The sequence below is a fragment of the Rattus norvegicus genome, chromosome 8, assembly GCF_036323735.1.
Source record: "Rattus norvegicus strain BN/NHsdMcwi chromosome 8, GRCr8, whole genome shotgun sequence".
NCBI classification, from domain to species: Eukaryota; Metazoa; Chordata; class Mammalia; order Rodentia; family Muridae; genus Rattus; species Rattus norvegicus.
Window position 1 is genome coordinate 39,256,789 of NC_086026.1, and position 19,404 is coordinate 39,276,192.

Here is a 19,404-nt window from a genome sequence, read left to right on the forward strand (position 1 = left end):
AACCCTGTGCCCGTAGTACACGCGTCCTCCCTAGACCTCTGCTCCAGTGCTCAGAGAAGCTCATACAGCGCCTCTTCTGCCAACCTTCTAGTACTTCTACACAGGGCCTTTCTCTGCCGTGACGTCACTCTCTAACCTGCACCCTTGTGCCAGCTTCTCTTCTGCAGTCATCTCTGAGTGTCTAGGGGATGCGGTTCGTGTCTGCCCATCTCGGTCCTCAGCAGCTTCTAGGCAAAAGGCTGGGCGACCAGGAAGATGTCTCTTAACTCACGATAGTCCAGAACTCAAGGCAGAAGAGACTAGGAGGGGCTGCCTATCCGCTAGCCTGTCTTAAATAGCAGTACCTCAGGACAAACGCGTAGTTAGCCACCTTGTACCACCTGCATCCGGCCAGCAGGGGTCGCTACAAAGCAGAGTTCGTGTCTCTGCTGTCAAGTGATGGAGCCTGCAGGAGGAGAGGCCTTTGGCTGAAGGGAGGTCCTTGCTCGTGAACTTTTCTGTTCTGCGAGGTCTCTTTTTGAAGAAAAAAAAATGCCCTTTGAATGTAGCTTCCCCTCTCCCAAAGAAGACAGGTTTTCAGCTCTGTCCTCTTATCCCAAACTTACTTGGCCTTTTCTTAAAAACGCACCGTGCCTAGAGGGACTTATTTTTAAGTAACATGCATATAGCACATGTAGTTGGGAAGTGCTTTCTGAACTCATTTCCCCCTCCAACTTTGAAGGTAAATATCAACAATAAAGAATTTTGAATAAAAAAAGAATACTAAGGATTAGGATTTGCAGTATCCATATCTATATATCTATATATAAAAGTCAGATTTGGACAACATGCAGACTGTCCAAATATCATTTACTGGCTTTTTTCACTGTCAATATGACATTTCATTCCTGTATTCTTCCCCCACGGTGAGAAAATACCATGCATCTGTCAGACGGCATTATCAAAACAAGAATAAACATTGGAGAGGGTTTGGGGAAATGGAACCTTCGCACTGTGGATGGGGATGCAGAAAGATACAGCTACCATGGCAACCTAAAACCACTGGTGACCCAGGGATCTGCTTCAGAGTCTTTTCTTAGATGAGCTGACATCAGCATCCTGGACTGCATTCTCCTGTCTCCTGCGACATTATTGATAGTGGCTAAGGTGTGGAAAAATATCCTAACTATTTTTGACAACTAAATAGAGCAATCGAACACAGCAGATACTTACCATGAAACATTGACTACCTTGATCGACGGAGGAATTCCTATCACATGAGACAGCACAGATAAAACCAGGGACCTGCCTCTTCTGGATATACCGAGAACGAGAGTCTAACTCAAGTCCCTATTAATTGTAGGGCCAGCCACACTGTATCTTCTTTGCTCTCCCAGCACAAGTACAGTCTGTCAGTGAGCAGGAGTCCCAGTGCGCAGGGTTATTGGGTCTCCAGGCCATACCACCTGGTCTCCAGCCTTGTCAGCTATGAGACGGGGTAATTATTAACTCACCCTAGGCCCGTTTTCTTGTTGTTACAAAGCTGATAATAACACACCACAAATCACAGGGTCTGTAAGGATTAAATACTATGGTGCATGGCGAGAGCAAATAAATGGCAAGGCAGTAAAGAAAAAAAAAAGACAACCCTTTCCCCCAAGACATGGCTCCATACACTCTAGTCTGGTCTTGGATACTTTATCTGTAGTAACTGGGTGTGTCGTTATAGTTCTCTAAACACAACTGTGTAACAGTTACCTACACAATAGTTATGTTGTTTAAAGCATTTGGAGCCTGTATGGACTCTACTCTTTGAGAGGGGGTCCTGGAACCAATTTCCTAGAGAGAGCAAAAGATGGCCATATCTTAAATTTTATATTATGTAAAGAGAGAAATTGAGTCAGAGGCTAAGTGACAACCCCGTGTGGGACTTGATTCCAAGGCCTGTTTTATGCATAAGCCCAACCCCTATTCAACTGTGTGGCGGGCACACCCACATCAGCGTGGTGTGGCTGGACTGGATTAACAATACAACCATTTGGTTTTGTTACACAGGGAGTGGATCCTGCCTAGATGGAAACTTGTCCTCGTCGGCCAGGCATGGGGGGCTGCGGGCACCATATCCTTTTGTCCTGTACCTCTCCTTGTTGGCCTTAAGAGGGCGCCATTGAGCCATGTTCTTCAAGTTCCAGGCTCACGAACTCCACAGTCCAATATGAAATTTCACAGCATGAAAAAAGACAAACTCAAAGGGCTGAACCCCTAACTGCTGAGACTTTTATCTTTATGAAAAAGCAGATCTTAAAAACAAACTCCCTCTACTGCAGGAACCAGAGGACTTTGTCAGAAGTCAAGGTTACTGCAACCTGTGGTTTTCCCTTTGTTTTGCTCAATCTACTTTATAGAGAAAGATACAAAACTGTCTTAAAACAAAACAACACACACACACACACACACACACACACACACACACACACACACACACACAGAGCAAAGAGAAACACAGCAACTTTGAAGACAGAGTCAAGTGCAGGCTGCAGCCTTAACCTTGTCTGGGAAGGTGTCTTAGAGCTTGTCTCTCCATGACAGGATAAAACAAATGTTTAACTCTGCTTAATGCTAAGAGGAATGTAGCCTGTCAGAGAACATAGCAACCCTGGAAAATAATTAGTTTATTTTCCGTTGCTTATTCACCAAAGCTGAGTTTCTAAATCGAGTGTCTCCCCAAGGCAGCTTTCACCAGGAGAAGCCAACTGTCTCAAAATGCCAGCCTGTACCCACCTGGGGCATGGCCACATCTACTTTGGATCCTTGGGCTGGCTCTATATTGACCTCCTCCTTAGGGAGACTCCTGGGTTGTTCTTAAATTTTTCTTTAAGAATCCACAATCCCACAATTGCCCTTTGTGTGTGCACAATGGTGGGTAGTGTCCTTGCTGTCACTGGAGAGGAGGAGTCTGGCCCATCTCCGAAGAGAACTCTTCTAGGGACAAGGTTTTGGTGGTGGGAGAAAGCATGACAGTATACAGGAAGCCTGGGGTTCAATATTCACTAGAAAAGGTGGAGGGAAGAAAGAAAAAAAGACAAAGAAAAGAAAAACAAGAGAAGAGAGAATGTGTCTAACCCCACTACTTCTGGGCACTAACAGACCATCCCTGAGTTTAAAAAGCTCCGCTTAGCTTCCCTAACAATCTTGTGAGCATTCTGTGGCTTAAATGATATAGACCTACCACATCTAACAGAGTGGCTGTGCTGAGGCCCTAGCCTTTGTAATTCAAGTCCAGGGCTCCTTAAATTGCCAGTGTTAACTTTCTGAGCAGTGGCCAGGGCTGAAGGTCAAATACACTCAGCTCTGTCAGTCCCTGTCTCTCTCCTTCAAAGAGCTGACGCCCTGCTCTAGGCTCATACCCTTCATACCTCTCTCACTCTTCTCCCACTCTCCCAAGTTTACCCTTATCAAAAAGACCCTTGCTTCAGGCAAAATGACTTGGCCCATCTTGCTTAAAATGAAATGAATCTCCAGGAGGCGGCCCCATCCTGGCCTTGAGCTGCCTAGCTTCATGGTCTTCTGTTGCTCTGGTCTAAGTTTTTCTGTCCTGTATGAAGGAAACAGCATTCACAGAGATGCCCTCTAACGTCTTAGTAGGATGTACTTGATAACTCATTATTTGGGATAAGATGGGGGAGAAGGAGGCGGAGGAGAAGGAGGAGGAGAAGGGGGAAGAGGAAGAGAAGGGGGAAAAGGAGGAGGAGGGGGAAGAGGAAGAGAAGCGGGAAAAGGAGGAGGAGGAGGAGGGGGGGAGGAGGAGGAGGGGGAGGAGGGGGAGGAGGAGGAGGAGGAGGAGGAGGAGGGAGAGGAGGGGGAGGAGGAGGAGGGGGAGGAGGAGGAGGAGGGGGAGGAGGAGGAGGGGGAGGAGGGGGAGGAGGAGAGGTCAAAGGAAGAGACGTAGGAATGAGTGGCTCTCCTCCAGTTTTACTTACAGCAGGCTCTGGTCCTGAGCAAATGGGCTTTATCCCACCCACAGTGAAATGATTCCTGACACTGGCTTCAAGAACAAGACAGACCCTCCGTGGTCTACCTGCACAAGCTTTGAATCCACTACACACCACAAGCACTTTGAGGACCTCAGTGCAGCCAGAGGTCTCCATCCTACTGGCATCAGACTTCACTATAGAAGGCATATTCATTCTCTCCCCCTCCACTCCCCTCCCTCCTCCCCCTCCCCCTCCACTCCCCCTCCCCCTCTCCCCCTCCCCCTCTTTTTCTGTTTACAGGGGACCACTCGAGAAATGGCCTTTAAAGGGATTTAAAGGATAACAATTAAAAAAATCCCACCCCCTCACACACATCAGCCATTTAATTTTTTCTTAAAAGCCACACCCTGTGCATTTTTTTTAAATCAACAGATACTGTAAACAGTTTGCAGGCTAGGGCTGGGGCTTTCCTCCTTCATTCTTTCTGAGACATGTTTCTGCCTTGCATTTCACGAGAAACTTCACACCTCCTTCAGAGTTTGTCATACCCATGAATACTGAGCTAAACCCTGCTTGCTCGAGGCTTCAGGGAGCTCTAGAAGGTGTTAACCAGTAAGATCCTGAGAATTGAAGTCCTGGGCCTGATGGTGCAGTACCATGGGAGTCACCTGATGATGCCTAGGTCCCTGAGTAAATCCAAAGGCATCCCGTAGGGTCAGAGGCTCTGGGTTGACTCTACCAGGCCATCCTCAGTGAGTGGGAACACAGGTGGGATGTCACATTGTCAGACATCACCCTTTCTCCATCTGTGTTTCAACAGGGTCGTCTGACAGTCTTTACTTCCAGCTAACACGTATGCTTCAGGGACTGGGAGTTACTAAGCTGCCTGAAGTGTGTAGGAGGGATATTAAAGAATGTTACAGGTAAGTCTCTTCTCCCTCTCTCTTCTTCCTTCCTCCCATTTTTTCTCTCTCCATTCCCTTTGGGGGACTCATGTATCCTCTTTCCCCATAGGGGATACACTCCCCTCCACTCTTCAGAGTCTTTCCAGTCAGGATAGAGGGACTTGGTAAGCTCTTTGTTGTGCCTGTTCTTTACAGGACAATAGTGAAGCCATTCCCCAAGTTAGCAAGAAAAGTCATCTTCCTCCTCCTCCTCCTCCTCTTCCTCCTCTTCCTCCTTCTCTTCTTCTCCTCCTCCTCTCCTCCTCCTTCTATTATTATTATTATTGTTATTGTTATTGTTGTTGTTGTTGTTGTTATTAATTTTTGACCTCCAGAGTGGGCACAAGTTCAGCACTGATTTGGCTTGTGCGTCCTTAAGGCTGGGCTCAGAAATTCCTTTCCTGTCCAAGCAGCCTAGGAGCAGATAGAGACACAGGAGGCTCTAGCCATGATGGCAACAGTGGGCCCAGTGGGGTGTGGGTGGGCCTGGCAGACCACTTTGCCTCTGTTCTGCATATAGCATCTGCTGGGCTTCACAACCAGCCTCACTGGCCTAACAATTCATGCATCTAATTGCGCCTTCCTTTCATTTTATTTAGTAACTGCGCTCAGCCCAGGAAACTCCGGCTTCCAACCCTGAGTGTTTTGACTCAGGGACCGTAAACTGTCTGATTTCTTGGACAAACACAATCTTGAAGAGTTTTTCTCTTTACACAATGGCTAGGATCTGGGAATGTCATGGCTTCCCATTCAGACCTTGCCCCCCGCCCCCATTCCTCCACCCCTTCCTTCAGACGTCAAACTACTTAAAATAAATATTCCCTTTGGTTTTGGGGACCTTTCCTTTGGATTAGTCACCTTCGCCTCTGGGTTAGAGAGCAGCTGTGAGCAGAGGTCAGCCTCATAGCCGCCCTAAAAGGAGCAGGAAGAGAGGCTGTCTCTGAAGAACCTGGCTTAGATTTGCGGGGGGGGGGTGTTTGTTAGGGCTTTGAGGACTCCACTTCACTGTCACTGGGTATCTCTGACCTGTAGGTTTCCCTACTGGGAGTGGTCACAGATTGGTTCTTTCTACAGATCCAATCTTACCCTGTATCCCCCATATAGCTCCCTCAGGCCCCCTCCTCAGGCAAACTGAATTGTCTCTCTTCCCCCCAATTGATGAGAACTTCTCCAGTCCAGGACCACTACTCAGCAAGGCAAACTGAGTCCTCACCATAGAGCTGGACCTGCCTCCCATCAGCCTTACTTCCTACCATGAGGGGTTTGCCTCAGGCTAACAGGCCTCCTGCCTGCTGATGGGCTCATATATACAACAAGAACACATTTCACACTTTATGGTGAGACCCTCCTACACAGTCTCGCCTTCCCGAGACCCCTCAAAAGCATAGGCTGCATTGTGCTGCAGCTCACAACCTTTCCATCTATCCAAAGAGCAGCCCACCCAAACACACCACAGACTCTTCTGACGTCCTTTTCTCCTCTTCTTCATCCTTGTTTCCCTCCGTTTTGGAAGCTGATAGGATCCTTAAACCATGTTCTGAGCCTGGGACTCTAGAAAAAGAAAATGGTTTGCATGTTGATTTTTTTTTTCATGATCAGATAGCTGCGAGTTATGTCTGTTAGCTCATTTAAATATTTTATGTAAAGCCCTTCGAGCTAAATGTCATTTCTCCTTTTCACATGAGAAAATCTGAAATGACACTGAGTTGATAGGAACATCACAGGTCACACCGTGTTTGTCTCATGCACTGCTCTCTCTGACACCCCCAAACATGGCTTTGTTAGATTGTCCCATAGCAAGAACCTGGAACCCTGTGTAAGGAGCAGGCCCTAGAGGCCTGGGCCACAGAGGCTCTAACAGGCTTTTCTGTCCCGTATCTTACCTTCCTGAGATGCAAGGAGTACAGGTAGCCCTCGGACCACTGTCAAGAACAACAGCTCCCCTTCACACCCTTCTCTATCCTGATTGCCTATGCCCTGATCCCCCAAGTTTATTGTGCTTTCCTTGTTACAGAAATCCAGCCCTGAGAGAGTCAATTGTGTGGCTGAGGGAAAAAATGTCAGTCCCGTGTTTTAAGCCAGGGCGGGAGCAAGAAGATCAGGGAGATTTGGGCTCAGGATGCTTTGGAAGCCTGTGGATAGCACCTGATTGGAATGGTATGGCAAACAGTGTTAGAAGAGAGCAGAGGTCATACAGAAGGGGACAGAGCAAGTCATGGTCAGGCAGGGTGGGTTCTGAGTGAGTGCCCTGTGCTGGGATCCCCGTGACACATGCTGCCTTTGTAGTACTCACAGCAGCCTGCTGTAGGGGCCACACCTTCTGCCAATTCTTCTCCTTTCATTGAGAAGTAAAGCGGGGCTCATTGCCAGTGCACAGTTATTAAAATATCTACTGCATAGGGGATACGAGGTGGTGCAGAGCTGGAAACTTGGACCCTTTCATAAGAAGTGGAGGTCAGAAAGGTTTAACAAATGTAAGTTGATATCCAACATTCTTGGATCTAGAAGTTTGATGAGGGTGACGTTTTAAAACATTTGCATATACCTAATGAAAGAGCCTAAGGCCGAACATGAAATTCTTTTATCTTTTATATGCACATTTTGTGAAGTTATTCTAGACATCGTCTTAAGTAATTTTGTGACCGAAACAAGATAGGGTGACGTGGGGTTTCTTCTGTGGAATCATGTTTGTGTTCAAACAGTTGATTCTGGAGGACTTCGGGCTTTAGCCTTTTGGATCGAGGTGCTTAGCCTGTAATAAATGCTTGCCCTGGCTCAGTGATTTGCTGACCGTCTGGGGTAGGACGAGGGAAGATGACTGAACCCACAGAAGGTCAAGTGGTGAGAGCTGCTGCTGCTGCTGCTGCTGCTGCTGCTGCTGCTGCTGCTGCTGCTCAGGGATGACGCTGCAAGGCAAAGGGTATGTGGGAACCTGACAAGGCGTGAGAGTTAACTTATGTGGCATGAGTCGTAAGCTTGGAGCATTCCTGACACAAAGCCAGATGCAAGTTCACTTCCCTTCATCTGTGTGCCTGCTACTGGGACTTTACTCTCGGTGTTGAATTAGGACACGTGACCCAGCAGAGAGAGTCTATTCGTGGAGACATTTGGACCAGGATCTTGGAAGTGGATTTTGCCCAGAAAACCCAGTGTATGCTATTGCCCTACTATACAGGGAGTTCACTAATCTGTAGTGAGCTTGCCCACTCGTGGGGCTTTCACTGAAAAATTAGCGAGGACTGGGTAACAAGAAAGCTACTGTCCTGGAGCGGTGAACTCACCCCTTTCTGGGTCAGCAATATTTCCTTAGCTCCAATTTCTTTGCACTTAACTGAGAAAGAGCTACTGAAAATGGGTACCCTATTTGCTGGGCGAATGCTGGACCTACTGTAAGTTAGACTTCCTCCAAATGTCACTCTCCTGCTCCCATCATCCCTTACTTTAATCGGAGGGCCACGATGCTTATTGGGGGTCAGTGTTGATTCTGAGCCTGTCTCCAGTAGACCATGGAAAGTCTTTTTTCCCTTCCCTCTGTGGACAATTACCCTTATATAAGGCTGCAGGCCCATCTGAGGAAGGGCTGGAGAAAGGCCAACAGTAAAACTCTTAGGTATTTTAGCAGAGTACTTCCTCAGGAGGTCCTGTCCTTCCTTGGGGTTTGCAAATTGTCCTAAGCCTGGGAATTGGTTCATGGGCTGAGAGTCCCTTTTGCCATCGCCCAGTGTAGCCTTTCTTTCATTTGAGGATTTTTCTGCATCTACAGAGTAAATAAAAATGCAGTAGGCTTCTTATCTATTGCATGCTTAGAAACACCACGATTGATTAGCCAGTACCGAAGGTCCATACAAGTCATGTTACCATAAAATTCACTTTGCCTGTGTTGGCCATTATTGATCAGGCCATTATGAATATGCCTTGCCTACTCTGCCCATTGCAATAACTATGATCACCTTGCTTTTGGTGATTCAGTGCTGCCACCTGACCCCTGCCATGTTGTGGCCCGACTAAACCCATTGCATTTAGTCTGTCCAATTCGGCGGTAGCATCTTCAACCCTCAGGTGTGGCACAAGGAAAAGGGTAACAACAGAACTCTTCAAACGTGCTGGCGCCCCTCACCATTTTGGGTCTTATAGGATTGGTAGAGGGCATGTTTTCTAGTTCTTCCCATTATGGGAAATTAGCTCTTACACATGGTACCCACTCTAGCATCACAGTTTCCTTGAGCCTCTAAGCGAAGGGGCATCAGGCATCTCCAACCCCTTTTCAGTAGGCCATCTCTTGACTTCAGTCAACCATTCAAACAAGCTTTTGACATTTTTAAAAGTATATGCAAGTTTCCATATTAAATCTAGAATTTCACTGGGGTTGGTGACACACATTTTTAACCTCCGCACCCGGGAGGCAGAAACAGACAGATTTCTGGAAGTTTGAGAGCAACCTGATCTACAGAACCAGTATCAGGACAGCCAACGGCTGCACAAAGAAACCCTGTCTGAAAAAAAACAAACAAGGGAACAACCAAATCCAGAATCTTTACACACTGCTCTGTATCAATAAACTCAGCCTGACCCAGTTTTATGTTCCTTCCACCAATATCCCACACACTTGAAATCCATCCCCACGCTTCTTCCCCAGGCTTGTGCTTGAATGAATTAGCAGACTCATTAAGCTCCTTAGTTGCACAGCACACCTCCTCATGGACCACACTTTATACTTCTCTGCTAAGCCTTAGCTCTGGTTATATAGGCCTAGAGAAACTATTGTTGAGTCCTGAGGGACATCAGCATTGTCTTGCCTATTGTCTCCTTCAGGGAAAGTTACTGCTGGTTTAGCAGACAATGAAGGATTGTCAAGGGCAGAAAAGGCAGTGTTTCAGGGGGTGGGGGTAGAAGTACATCTTCTGCTGAGGGCGGAGAGGCTACTTCCTCAGGTGAGATGGGTTCCTCCCACACATCTCTATCCAAAGTTACAGGATGCGGTATTTTACCAACTAATGCCTCTACTCTAACCACTGACACCTTCCAAGGCTAGGACTTGAATTTTTGTTATAATTTGGCCAATATTAAAATGAGGGCTTCAGTTTGACTTTCCACCACTTTGTGGCTGCTGGAGAGAAGATTCTCTTCCTGGGCCTACATAGGAACTTTTAGACTGGGTATATGCATCCGGAGCTGGTCCGTTTTATCACTGAGTTCATTGTTGTCCCTCAAGCAGCTTGTTCTTTTCCTTTGACAGTTTACCCAGAGATGATAGGAGCAACTAAGCAGCATGACTGCTTCCCTTATATTTTTCATAATTTGCCAGGATTTTATATACAGAGTCACCCAGTTTCTTGCGATCACACTTGGTGAATCAGAATGATCAAATAATATAATAAACTGGTTCACACAAAGGGCTTTTCAGTACCCTGCAAGCTCCTGGGAGAGGTTTCAGGAACTGGAGAGGCAGTGTCGACAAGTCGAAAATCTTATTCCAGATACTTAAATGATTTATCTTTACACTCTTATTGCTCTAGAACTACTTTGGGTACCAACATCTCCTCTTCTCCAATACCAAGACCGGCCTCTGCCAGTCAACTCGGACACAGGTTGACTGTCTGACTGTCAAGTGTCCCATTTGGGAAGGTCCCGTATCTTTCCTGGTTGAGTCCAGTTCTGCTGAAGTCAAGAGAAGACAGTGACTAAAAGCAGCTAGGGTCCAGAATGCATCCCCAATTTCCTCCCCACCTCTTTTTTGCAAAGACAGGAAGCTGCCCTAGGCCAGTGGAAATCAACCCCAGGACCCTTAAGCTTAGATTTTCTTTAAGCTCAGAAAGGTTGGGGAAGGCACTGGAGCAACCGAGTGGTAGAACCTGTGCCTCACATGTATGAAGCCCTGGGCTCTGTTATCCTCCAACACTGATGCCCTTATATTTGACGTCTTTGTGGCCAAGGCATTTACTTTGTCTCCTGGTTTCTAGATTTCCCCTTCTGCTCTGACCTCTCTCTGCCTTGGATTCAAACTCAAGCTCCTTAGGTGGAACCTGTAAGAAATGTCAGTGGTGGGCTTTGGAAACCCCACCTTCTCAAGGGTTCCCAACGCACGTGGTGCTGCTGGTAGATGGTTGTCCACAGTGGTTGGAATAAAAGTTTCTATCTCGGATTTGTGAATATTCTGGGCTTGTTTGTCTGTCCAACTTTGCTTTCTGTCTGTCAGTCTGCTTCAGAGCCTGTCTGTCCCAGTACTTCACCAAGAATGGAAACATTGTAAGAAAGCAAGAGTTCTGCTCTTAAGAAAGGATTGAATTTGGCTCCATTCTGAACTGTTACTGTTATTCTCGGGGTGGGTGAAGAGGCAATGGTGTTTTCAAAAACAGACAGCTCTCCCCGTGCCTGACTGTCCCCCCTGCTGTAAGAATATGCTTTGTGGGACCAGCCTGTACCTTTGGCTGGGACAACACAGCTCAGCGCAGAGAGCTAAGTAGCAAAACAGGCCCGGCACCTGTCTCTGTCTGGACCACATTCCCTGTCTGTCTCTTCTCTAAACTCCATTTCTCTGATCTCTGTCCTTTTTCCTAATCTGAATTCCTCTCCCTGCAAATAAAGCCTTTCCTACTGACAGAGGATGGATGTTCAGTAAATGTGGCCCTTGCGCCATCACTGGGAAGATGCTCTTCCCACTTCTCCATCGCACTTGATTATCAGCTGCTGGGAAATGCTAACCTGTGGAAGGGAGCCCAAAGATGAGACCAGTAGTTGGGAAGAAGAAGAAATTTAAATAAGGGCCTGACAAACACAAGGAGGGAAGACCAAACAAACAAACAAACCAAAAAAGCCCTGAAACAAAAAAACACCCGACCCCCCGCCAAAAAGCCAACCAAGCAACCAAAACAGGGAGGGGTTCACACTTGACTGCATCAGTTTGCCATCCGAGAGCTAAACTTCCTAGTACTAGGGTGTCTTGGGAACCTTCTTCCTCCAGGAACTTTGCTGCCACCTCACATACCCCAAGACCATCTCTGGGCTTCCCAGTCTATGCTTCCGAAGGCACACATGCATGGAGTTTTCTTGAGGCAAGGTTACTACATCTGTCCGGGCTCTGCAGAGTTTGGAGCCTGGAAAAAAAAATAGGTTCTTGCCTGCAACTCCCTCCCTGGGAGAAGTTAAGAAAGTTTACAGCTAGCTTGGGGACATTTGCTGAAATCATGCTTTCGGAGACAAGTTAAGTCTGATGCAACATGAACCGACCACCGAGCTGTGAGACCATAGGTTCTCAGGCTCAGAGACCCTATGGGAAATCTACTGTAGGGCCCCACAGCCTGGGAAAGTGGCCCGGAAGGTTTTATGAAGTGACTAACATCCTACAGGGAACATACGGGTCCCTGGACTTGCAACAGGGTCACCAGAGCAGACCCTCTCTGAGCAGCACCCCTGGGGATATTCTTGTCCATCTGGAGGAAACTAGTCACCAGATTCGCCTCAGAATGCCTCATTCCTGCTCTTACCCCCAAGCCAGTGATTTACACATCACTTCATATTTTCTGTTGGGAAACTGGAAAGCGTCTAAAATGCAGCCCGTGGTGGTATGGGACAAGAAGAAGCAGGGAGCTACTGCAGAGAAAACAGGGCAGAAAGGGAGGCAGAAAATGGGAGAGGAGGAGAAGGAACAGAGGAAGGAGCAGGCAGAGGAACAGGAGAAGCAGGAGGCGGAGCAGGGGAGGGAAGGCCTTAGAGAGCTGGATCTCTAAGTGTCACAGGTACAAACTCTCTTCCCATCCACTTAGGTCCCTGGCAGGCCAGTGGCTTGTGTTTAAATGTTGATGTGCACCTTCTGCTTTGAGATCTTCTCTTCCATCGCTCCACTGGAGCCAGGCGGAGACATAAGGTCTCTTTACAGCTTGCTTGGGGACATTTGTCTGTGAGGTAAAAGATTTGCAAACCCCTACTCCCTTAGTGCTGCTGAATCCCACACTGCCAGCCTGGGTCCTTGGTGAGTGGGCACATCACCGAAATCTGGTTCATCTTCTGCACTGTGGGGAGGGCAGGCTGCAGCTGCCAGGACTCGGGGAAGGGAAGGACTTATGACGTGGAAATGCCTAGAGTCCAAATGATGCCCTACTGTTCTAAAGCCAGCCTTGATGGCTGTGTGACTCTGAGAAACATTTGAGCTTTGGTATCTACCTGTGTCAGTGCCAGGGAGCACCCCTGCCAGTTGTTCTGCATGTGACCACTGGTCTACACCTTACCTCCTAGCATCATCAGCATCTGCCTCCTTTTGTGAGCAACTTTTAATTAAGTGGTTTGTCCAAGGCGACGAGTCCAGAACTCAGGGCTCCTTAGAAAGGGTTCACTGTGCCCCTTCTCCGATCAGGTGGTCTCACACTCTCAATCGTAGGCACAAGAGTGGCATGATGCCTTTTCTCCTAATATGGACTCTGCCGAGCATAGGAAATGAATACGAGGGGGTGAGCATGCTCTTGTTTTTGAGGACCAGCTATAGTAAGCCACTGGCTTCCCTGCCTGAAGCCTGCTGGGTTGTAGCAGCAGAAGGCTGGGCTGAGCATGAGGAACTAACAGATGATACTCGTCCTGGCAGGCCAGGCTGGACAGTGATAAACCCTCTCCAGTGATGTCTCTGGTGTTGTCTTCTCTTGCTTCCTCTTAAAAGTCATGACTCAGCAATACGGTCACATCCTCAGAATGGCACGGAGCTAAATATAACCCTGAAATGTAGCTGAAAACTGGCCTGGTGGCTCCTGCATGTGACCCTAGTATCCCAAGACCAAGAGAGGAGGATTAATGTGAGTTCAAGGCCAACCTGGACTACACAGTAAAGTTTGGTCGGGCTCCGTTTCAAAAACCACAGGAGCAGCAACAATGACAGCAATTAAAGAACACCGATACTAAGTAACAAACTGGAGTATGCGAGTCAAAAGCAAGGGGCCGAGACTTGGCAGAGTACGGTGGTTATGGCTGTGGCGGCCAGGTAAGAGACAAAAGGGGGAGCTCAAGCTGGACAAGAGGAACACACAGAGAGATGAAATTAGACCTAAGACTTGATTATAAACACGAAATTAGCATTTAACATGGCTGAAACCATTGGGCTAAATGTTTGACTCAGGGCTTCTTCTATACCTTGATGAGTATGTCCCTAACATTATAGTGTTCCCCCCAGAGATGCCACAGTGTTCTGCAGTTATCACTTCTGTGCTGGGGACCTTCATGCCTGATTCTGATCTCTGGTCCATGGTTGGTCCAGTCTTTCAAGTTCACTGTCAGTGGCTTTGCCAGATTGCTCTCAAGAGTCCTGGGGCTCAGAGGGTTGGGATGCAAGCCGAGGGTTGGAGCTTACTGAACCCCTCCTAAAAACCACTGTATCTCCTTCTCAGTTAGTTTTCTGTTAGCTTTCCATCTAGACTTTTATCTGGAACGATTTCTGCTGCTTAGTATGTTTGTGGGGCCGAAGGCACAGCCACGTGATGGTGCATTTGCCTTATAGGTACAAGGCCTGTGTTCCACCCTTGCACCATGCGTTTGGGCAGGGGAAGTAGCGATGGTGGCCACTGATCTGTGAGATGAAAAGATCTTCAGTAGAATTTAAACTATCCTGCATAAGTGTGCCCCTCACCCGCTGCCTGTTTATACCCCCCTCTGGTACTCTGATATCTTCTCAGCCCCTCAAATGTAGAGACATGATTCCACCAACACACTCTACCCTTTCTGCTGTCTGGAAAGCGCTTCTTAGAGGCCTTGGGGCTCTCCTGGAACTGGGATGCTATGGAGTCATTTTCCCTCAAGGCTGGCAGCATTGCATGAGTTTCTGTCCCACCTGCATCACTTGCTACCCATCTGAGAAAGGACCACAGTGGCTCACCCCCAGCATCACCTGTAAGTTCTATGATCCCAGTTCTAGGTGCCCAGGCTGAGTTTCTTCCAGGGCTGACCTAACCCTCACCATCTGGGTTGCAGACCTTCCTGGGTCTCTTGTTCTTCTTAGTTTCACCTGAGAATGCTCCCCCTCTCTGAAATGACCCAAAGCGTGCTCATCCTCAGAACTTCCACAGGCTGAACCTTTTGGTATTTCTTTCTTCCAGAGACCCCTAAAAATTCTAGCCCTAAAAAGTATTCTTTTCTGGGTACTTGTCCTCTTTGCGGACTGCAAAGCACAGCTTAGCACAGATTTCCCAATGACTGGCCAGAACCTGGACACGGCTTAGGCATCTACTAAGGCTGCTGATGGGTGCCCAGGCCATTTAAGAAGCAAGTCTTTCTGCCTCCAGAACCCCATGAGCCCTGCCTTGGGCTAATCTCAGCTGGCCCTTTGCTTGCAACACCTCCCTTCCTAAGGCACCACAGGCCTCCCAGGCTCACTTTACCTTGTTCCTAATCCACAAGTCTCGGCCGGCCGGCACAGCCTTGGTGTGTCTACATTTACTATCGATTTGGATTGCTCTCAGCTTCCAAGGTCAAGAGGCTCCACCAGCCAGGAGTCCATCAACTCCCGACCCCAACTGTCTCCCACCCTCGGAAGTGTGGCTGTGACTCTTCCATGTTCAATCCACTGGAGCCCTCCTAGTCCCTTTGTCTTTCAGGCACACCAGGCTTTTCCTTTTAACCATCATCCTTGTGGGAAACTCCACCAACTCTAACCCGGTCATTCTCCCAAGCCCCTCAAAGTCACCTCCTGAGAGATGCTCTGCCCGACTGCCCATCTCACACTAGGTGCTTCTCCTGTGGTCTTAAAGGATGCTATACGTTCATTTCTAGAGCTCCCCGCAATGCCAATCATGTGGCTAGTCCCTGGTAGGCCATGTGACAGACAGTTCAGACAGGAACCAGGCTCTTTTGCTATACTTTCGACTGGGTCAGTAGCCCTGAGCTCTGTAGTGTCTTTCTCGCAGTGGGATGTAGGGCTGCCGACAAGGACAGTTGGAGGTATTTTGGATTGGATTTGGGAGTCACGGCCATGTAGAAGCTTGTCTACAGCATCTTCTGCTGGAGTTCTCACTACTGATAGCAGCCTCTTACTTTGTCTTGAGTCAAGGTCCATCTTGGAGAAGCCATTCTTGTAACCATGGTATTTGCTTCTGTTCTTTGCGATAACAAGCAACCTCTGGCTAAAATTCTCCCCCTTTACAAAAGTATCAAGGAGAGAGCCCCTCTCCACTCCCGACTGTCTCCTCCACCCACCAGGCTGGCAGAGATTAGAAATATCAGATGGATACCAGAACAGGGACACTGTTGACTTTGTGTAAGCATCATCTCTTGGCCCGAGAGAGACTCAGGACAGGGTAGGTGATGCTTCTGTCCGGAGCTTAGGGCTCGTGGGGATTGGATGGGAGGGTGGTAGAGAAGTGCTGCACAAGGGGTGACCAGCCACTGTAGGAACAGTCAAGGCTACAGAAGCCCACATTTTCCCCTCCTCCCAGGCCGGTTAGGACCAGAATGAGATCAGCTTCTCAGTTGTACCTGGCCGGATGTCATTTCTAAGTTCTTTCCTCCTGTCTGTTTTCTGTGACCCAGCTCCTTCCTGTGCTGGTCCATGCCTACCTTTGCTCTCCAGTGATCACCATGTTGGGAAGCCTAGAAAGAAACTTCCAATCTTTCTTCCTCAGAGTTCCAGGCTCCGGGTCACTTCCCAAACCACCAGAGCTCACAGACTTGGAGGGTTCGAGAGGGACATGCATCGTTCCCTGACTTGTTTAGTGTTCTCAGTCTCTCTGTTTCCGTCTCTATCCCCCTGTCTCTGTCTCTCTGTCATCTTGCATCAAGCCTTGTCCCCCACCCCACTGTGATTTTCCTAATCCTGAGAACAGAAGAAAGGAGAGACCCTCTCCAGGCTCACAGAGAGGCCTTGCTTCACACAGACCAGGCTGATATTCCACCGGCCCCCTCAGCCCAGCGGCTTTCTCTCCACCCTTCTTTGCTTTTGTCTTGACTTTCTTTGTTCTGTCAGACTCCTGAGAGAAGGAAGTGGGCAATTTACCTCTTTTCCCTTTTTTGTTTCAGGTGGAGAGGACCTTGGAACATCTGGGCCGAGCGTTCTGGCACACCATTTTGCTGGCTTCCCCCACCCGGCCGCCCCTTTTCTGGGTGTAATATGAACACCATTTGCATCTAATGTTTCAGTATTCTTTCTCCGCAGACATCAAGGACTTCGGTGACTACCTGTGTTAGCAAATTTGGGGATGGTGCGGAAATGGCACAGCCTGGAAAAATGGCAGCAGAGGGATTTTTATTAGCTGTGCAATCTTGGGAACGTTTCTTCTTTATTTCGAGCCTTAATTTCTCATTCATCAAAGAGAGGGGACTTAAAGATGTTTTTGCTGATGGCTCCTGTTTTGAGAGTTGAATCTATTAAAGCATCTAAACTTGGGAGACAATGTCTACGTTTTACTACTTGTTTTACTGATTGTGTCAGTCCTAAGCCTCTAACTTCACCCTCTCCCCGGGAGCTGAGGCAGACATTAAAGGCCATCCTAGTCAGGAACTGAGCCTGCTGTGCAGAGCATCTGGATGCTCTCAGATCTCTGTCCTGACCCCTCTGCTTGTCTTGTAGGATCACTTATCAGCCCAGGCAGATGAGGCTCTGCCTTCCTCTTCAGGGGCCCAGACCCCGCCTTCCTATCCATAAACACTGGAGCCCAAGACAAGGCAGCCACTTCCAGACCTGTAGATGAGGCTTCGCAGCCAGCTCTTTCCTTCCTCAACCTCACCACTGTCCGCAAACGAGGGTGGGCTGAGGTCTGGGTCTGGGTCTGGGTCTGCTGCCACCCTTGGCTCCCCAAAAGTTCAGATGAACCATGCATCGCAGTCAGGAAATTAAGAGGTGTGTCAAACTATTCATCAACTCCTCCTGTTATAAAGTCCCCTTGGTTTAGGGTTTTCATCCTCTTTCGGAGGTTAGAGCCATCCGTGGCCTTTAGCGTTTGAGAATCCTCAGGTGGAGGCTGGGTGTGGAAAGCGTTCTCCAACAGTGTTGTCCCAGGAGGGACTCCAGGCTCAGGGTGGGGAGGGCTCTTCTAGAAGCAAAGAGCCTTTTAGGAGATGCAGGCTTTTGTCAACCCTTGGGATCCCTCTTCGGGTTCCTCTGCATCAAGAAGCCAATACTCCGTACTTAGGGTCCTCTCCCCCTCTGTAGGGATCGGACCCAGGGCTTTACATATTTGGGGCAAGTTTTCTACTACTGAGCTACATCCCCAGAACTTTCTTTCCTTTAAGAAAATTATTTAGAAGACGGTTCTGAGGGTAAGAGCACTTGATGCTCTTGCAGAAGACTTGGTCACCTACACCCATGTAGCAGTTTAAAACTTAACTCCCTTTCCAGGGTTTCAGACATCATCTCTGGCCTCAGTGTGATAGACACACATTCAGGCAAAGACACGTGGGTACAATAAAATAAATGTAAAGACCTTAAATTATTTATTACTCACTTTTTCGTTGTTGAGACAGGGCCTCCTGAAGTTGTGTGGTCTCACTTCAAACTCAGTCTGTAGAAGGCAGGCCTTGAACTTGAAAGCCTTTGCTTCAGTTTTCTAGGTGGGTGGGAATGAAGGCCAGCTAGCAGACTCAGCCTTCCTCATTTGTGCCTTCCTACCTTCCTCATATGAAGTATCTTTGACCTCCCTTCTCCTCCCCAACCCCTCTCCCCCGTCCCCTCCCCCATGCCTCAGAGATCGCCCCTGCCTTGTGACTTTAAGCAGCATTGCTAAGGTGTTAAGCTCACACCTCTAACTCTGGTGCAAACTCTGCAGTGGCTCCAGACACTCAGAAAACTGAGAAAACAGGCATTGCCTGTTTTTCCTCATCTCTCACACACCATGATCTTGCTTCCACAGTCTGGTGTGGAGCCTGTCTGTTTGACCCCTCCATCCCTGCAGTCCCCATAATGCCAGCAAGTTCTGTTAGTTGAGGACGCTGCCTAGTCCTGTTGCTGCAGGAATTTATTCCACGTTTGCTCCTCCTGGCTAAGCTACCTCTCAGTCTCACTTGGACTTCCACAATGGCACCCTTCTCAGTCCTCCTTGCTCCACACTTGTTTTCCTGTCTTGGAAACCAGAGTGAATTCCAGATGCCATGTTGTGCTTGCAGACAGGAGTTTAGTATAGCTGTCCTCTGAGAGAATCTGCCAGGAGCTGACTGAGACAGATGCAGACATTTACAGTCAACCTGCAGTTGGACGGAGGTTAGGGACCCCTATGGAAGGGTTAGGGGAAGGACTGAAGGAGCTGAAGGGGATGGCAACCCTACAAGAAGACCAACATTGTCAACTCACCTGGATGCTGGGGAGCTCGCAGAGACTAAGCCACCAACCAAAGCATACACAAGCTGGTCCGAGGCCCCCCCAGCACATATGTAGCAGAGGACTACCTTGTGTGGCCCCAGTGGGAGAGGATGTGCCTAATCCTATAGAGACGTGATGGCCCAGAGAAGGGGGATGTGGGGGGAGGGATGCACCCTCTTAGAGGTAAAGAGGAGAGAGGAGGGGGTAAAGAACTCTGAGAAGGGGGCAACATTTAGGATGTAAA

General features: G+C 48.3%; 1 long non-coding RNA gene across 1 annotated transcript; it reads left to right on the forward strand.

Moving 5' to 3' along the window:
• The first annotated feature begins 4,433 nt into the window (after window positions 1-4,433).
• Window positions 4,434-17,254, forward strand: LOC134479972 (uncharacterized). Its single transcript, XR_010054044.1, has 2 exons — window positions 4,434-4,876; window positions 16,886-17,254. It is a non-coding gene; the product is annotated as an uncharacterized LOC134479972 (long non-coding RNA).
• The last annotated feature ends 2,150 nt before the right edge of the window (window positions 17,255-19,404 follow it).